The sequence below is a fragment of the Sorex fumeus genome, unplaced genomic scaffold (genome assembly GCF_029834395.1).
Source record: "Sorex fumeus unplaced genomic scaffold, SorFum_2.1 ptg000115l, whole genome shotgun sequence".
NCBI classification, from domain to species: Eukaryota; Metazoa; Chordata; class Mammalia; order Eulipotyphla; family Soricidae; genus Sorex; species Sorex fumeus.
The window spans coordinates 10,838,501-10,843,759 of record NW_026606172.1 but is presented as its reverse complement, the minus strand read 5'-3'; positions in this window follow the sequence as shown (position 1 = coordinate 10,843,759).

Genomic DNA, 5,259 nt, shown 5'->3' with positions numbered 1-5,259 from the left:
TTTGGGGTCAATGACAGTATAAGATGTTCTCACTCTGGTTGGTTGCATTCCATTATCCTATTATTCTACACATCACAAGTGTCATCTTCCTGGTTTACCTATTTTTTTTTATTTTTTTGCTTTCCTTTCTTAAAAATTTAGTCACTGTGAGATACACAGATACAAAGTTGTTCATGATTGGGTTTCAGTCATACAATATTCCAGCATCTTTTCTTCCTACAGTGTACATTTCCCACCAACAATGTCCCCAGTTTCCCTTCCTACACTCCCCTGAGTCTACCTCTATAGCAGACACTTTTATCCTATTTCTGTCTTTTATTTTCCTTATTTACTTCATTTAACATGCTATTCCAGTTTCATCCAAGTTGCAGTAAAGTGTATAATCTCATCATTCCTTTCAGTTGCATGGTATTCCATTGTGTATGTGTGCTGTACATTTATTATCCATTCATCTTTCTTTGGGCTGGAGCGATAGCACAGCAGGTAGGACGTTTGCCTTGCAAGCCGCCAACATGGCCGACCCGAGTTTGATTCCTCTGCCCCTCTCGGAGAGCCCAGCAAGCTACTGAGAGTATCTCGCCCGCAGGGCAAAGCCTGGCAAGCTACCCATGACATATTCGATATGCCAAGCACAGTAACAATTGTCACAATGGAAACGTTACTGTACCCGCTCAAGCAAATTGATGAACAACAGGAGGACAGTGACAGTGACAGTTATCTTACATTGGAAAACTTGGTTGATTCCATATTCTAGCTTTGTGTTAAGTGCTGCAAAGAGTAGTGGTAATAATATTACATTTTGAATTAATGTTTTTTAGTTCGGATGTAGATATTTAGCAATGGAATTAATCGATCATACAGCAGCTATTCTCTTAGTTTCCTGAGAAAAATCCATACTATTTTCGTGGGTGGTTGAACTATATAACATTTGCTTCAACTGTGGATGAGGTTATCCAGTGTTTTGAGGTGATTAGAAAACACTTGTCAAAAAGTTTGTATTTGGGCCTTGAAATTAATCTCCTAGTAGAAAAATGCTTGCCAGGAATCTGCATATTGAGTGTGAACTTAATTTCTTAATAGGATTAAGTGTGGGAAAATCAGCAGAGTTATAAATAATAGGAAAGAAAGATACCAGCAAAAATAAAAAAAGGTAGGACAGCATAGTACAAATTTTGGAAATAAAGGATGATCTAATTTTTCTGTAGAGTATTGTAACAATGGAAAATGAAATTAGAAGGTAAAACATTCTCTGTTTTGTAAGGAAGTGTTACATAAAATATTTTTGTTCTTTTAGCTAATCTGTCACTGTCACTCTGTCATTGTTCTCCCATTGTTCATCAATTTACTCGAGTGGGACCAGTAATGTCTCCATTGTGAGACTTGTCATTACTGTTTTTGGCATATCGAATATGTCACAGGTAGCTTTTCAGGCTTCGCCGTGCGCGTGAGATACTCTTGGTAGCTTGCTGGCTTCTCCAAAAGGGTTGGAGAAATCAAACCCAGGTTGGCCAGGTCAGTTGTGTGCAAGGCAAATGCCCTACCCACTGTGCTATTGCTCCTAAAAACATATTGTGGTGTGTGTGTGTTGTGTGTGTCTGTGCACATAAGCGAATTTGCTTGGTTTTGGGGCCACATTTTTCTTGGGCACTTGGTTTTTATCCTGATTTTGGCTATTGTGAATAGTGCCGTAATAAACATAGTGGAGATGTCTTTTCTGCCTTGTGTTTTTGGGCCCTTGAGATATATTCCCAGGAGTAGAATTTGTGGTCACGTAAAAACTCAATTCATAGTCTTTTGGGGAATGGCCATAACTGCCAACCAAAATAGCTGGATCTGGATTTTGTGTGTTTGTTTTGGGACTACACCTAGCAATTCTCAGGGGTTAGACCCAGGTATGCACATAGGAATCACTTCTGGTGGTGCTTGGGAGACAATATGGGATCCTGGAAATTGAACCTGGTTGATCTCTGCATGTCAAATGCCTTACATACTGCACGATGGCTCTGGGCACTTTTATTGTTTGTTTGTTTGTTTGTTTGTTTTACCACAGCCAGTCTCTGTGATGTGAGGTGGTATCTCATTGTTGTTTTGATTTGAATTTTCATAACAATCACTGATATTGAGCATTTTTTCACATGCTTTAGGTCATTTGTATTTCTTCTTTGATGAAGTTTCTGTTAATATTTTAGGCCCGAATTTTGATAGTGTTTGCTGTTTTTTTCTTGTAAAGTTCTACCAGTGCTTGGATATTAATCCTTTTGCAAATGAGTGGGTAAATAATTTCTTCCAGTCTGTGGGCTTTCTTTGTATTCTGGTCATTGTTTCCTTTGAAACGTAGAAGCTTCTTAATTTAATGTAGTCCGATTTGTTTAAATTTACTTCGGCTTGCCTGGTTATTGGCACTTCATCCTTAAAGATGCCTCTGTCAACGGAGACTTCTGTTTACATTTTACTCTATATACTTTATGGATTTAGGTATGATATCAAGGTGTTTGATCCATTTGGATTTGACTTTTGTGAAAGACATTGAAAGAAGTCAGAGGCTTTTCTTTTTTTAAACTTTTTTTTAAATATTTTTACATGTGGTTGACAGTTTTACAGCACCACTTACTAAAGAGGCTTTCCCTACTCCACTTCACAGATTTGCTCCTATATTGAAGATTAAGTGACCATATATCTGAGGGTCTGTCTATGGATTTTTAATATTATTCCCTTCATCTGAGGTTCTGTCTTTTGGCCAGTACCATGCTGTTTTAATTACTGTCACTTTGTAGTATAGTTTGAATTTTTGGGGAAAAGTGATGAACCAATCTTCTTTTTTCCTGAGGATTGCTTTGGATATTTGGAGGGAGATTATTGATTCTTATAAATTTCAGAGATGTTTGATCAATTTCTTTAAAAAATGCCATGGGTACTCTTATAGGCATTGCATTGAATCAGTGTAATGCTTTGGGTGGTATTGCCATTTTGAGAATGTTAATCCTCCAAATCCATCAGCGGGGAATGTGTCTCCATTTCCTCATGTTGTCCTTTATTTCTTTAAGTAGTGTTTTGTAATTTTCCTTATATAAGTCTTTCACCTCTTTATTTAAGCCTATTCCTAGGTACTTGATTTTATAGGCACAATTTTGAAAGGGAATTTTAAAATTCTCGAATCTATTTTCTTTTATTATTTTCATATAGGAAAGCCATGGACTGGAACTATAGCAAAGCAGGTAGGGCGTTTGCCTTGCATGCGGCCAACCTGGCTGACCCAGGTTCAATTCTTTTGCCCCTCTCGTAGAGCCCGGCAAACTACCAAGAGTATCTCATCCATACGGCAAAGCCTGGCAAGCTACCGGTGATGTATTTGATATGCCAAACACAGTAACAAGTATCACAATGGAGACGTTACTGGGTTCGCTCAAGCAAATTGATGAACAACGGGAGTGACAGTGACAGTTGAGAAAAGCCATGGACTTTGCATGTTGATTTTGTAGCCTACCACTTTATTGTACAAATTATTGTTTCTAGGAGCTTTTATGATAATTCCTTTTTTTTTAATTCTTATTAGTGAGACACCATGAGGTACAGTTGTAGACTTACAAATTTTTGTGCTTGGGTTTCAATTATACAATGATCAAATACCCATCCCTCCACCAATGCCCATTTCCCACCACCACAGATCCCAGGATATCTCCCACTTCCCAGCCCCCCTCTCACCCTGCCTCTGTGGCAGGGCATTCCCTTTTGTTCTCTCTCTCCTATTGGGTGTTGTGGTTTGCAAAAGAGGCAGTGGGTGGCAATCATGTTTGGTCTATAGTCTACTTTCAGCATGCTTCTCCCATCCTAGGAGGATCCTCCCAACACCCTTCTCTATCTGAACTCTCTTTTCCCCTAGCATGTGTGGCTGGCCTATGGTAATTCTTTAGGGTTTTTTTTACATAGACTGTCAAATAGTGAATGTTGAACTTCTTCACTTCTTATCTGGATATTCTTACTATCTTTTTCTTACCTAATTATTATAACAAATACTTAGTAGTTTAATGAATAGAAGTGCTGGGAGTGAAGTACCCTGTCTTGTGTCTGATCTTAGAGGAAAAGCTTTTAGTTTTTCCCTATTTTGTAAAAGGTTTGCTGTGGGCTTGTGGTAAATGACTTGGGTTATTTAGACAAAGTACCTTGAATTCCAATTTTACTGAGATTTTTTATTATGAATGTCTACTGGATCTTCACATATGCTTTCTCTGAATCTATTGATATAATCATATGATTTTAATTTCTCTTGTATTGGTATTATGTATTACATTGATTGACTTGCTTATGTTAAATCATCTTTGTATGCCCAGTATGTATTCCAATTAGTCATGGTGTGTAATCTTTTAGAAAAGATGTTGGATTTGATATCCTACTATTTAGTAGAGAATTTTTGCATATGTGTTCATTAGTGTAGGATATCATTGGTTTGTTCTTTCTGCCTTGCCACAAGGAACTTAGGTTTATTGGATAGCACCCATTCACAGTGTTCCAAAGGCACTCTCTTTCTTCTGTTTATTTGTAACCTCTTTCTTTTGGGCTTTGCTTTACCAACCTGTCAATCACTTTTATCTCCTAATGAGACTCTGTTAACTTGTAAATATTGCTTTTCACTTCTCTTTATGTCCTTTGCATAGGTAATTCAGAGCAATGTCCTTTTTGTATAGACATAGGAAGACAGTTAATGCTATGGTTTTGTAACTTGGGAGTTAATTGACTTTTAATAATATTTGCTCCTGGGCATCTGCTTTCTCGACTTAAGCCTCAGTCGCCCTTACTTGGTAGCACCCCAAAAGCAGGATCCTGACAAGGGACTGGATGAACCCAGGACAAGCTGTGAGCTACCTTGTTATGAAATGGGCCAGGTCAAAGTGCCCTGATACTTAACTATAAGTTAAAAGCATGGTCATGGACAAATTCTGTCATGATCCAAAATGTAACAACTAGATTAGGACCATGCTGTGGTTGGGAAAGATTAATCTGGCCTGAACACTGTAGTCTGAAATCTATAGCAAGATGTCCCCGGAACAGTCACTCTACAAGCTTAATGTACCTCTTACTGTTTCCATATAAAATACCTAATGTTAAGAAGTAAAATTAAGATGAATGCTTAAATGGTTATTGGACTAAAGAAAGGAGAAAAACCCCTAAGTGATATTTTGCGCTTGAGCCAGATCTCTGGCTGCAGGTGATCAGGAATGGCTTTAATATGTTGATTGTGCTACTGGACCTGGGTGTTGCTAT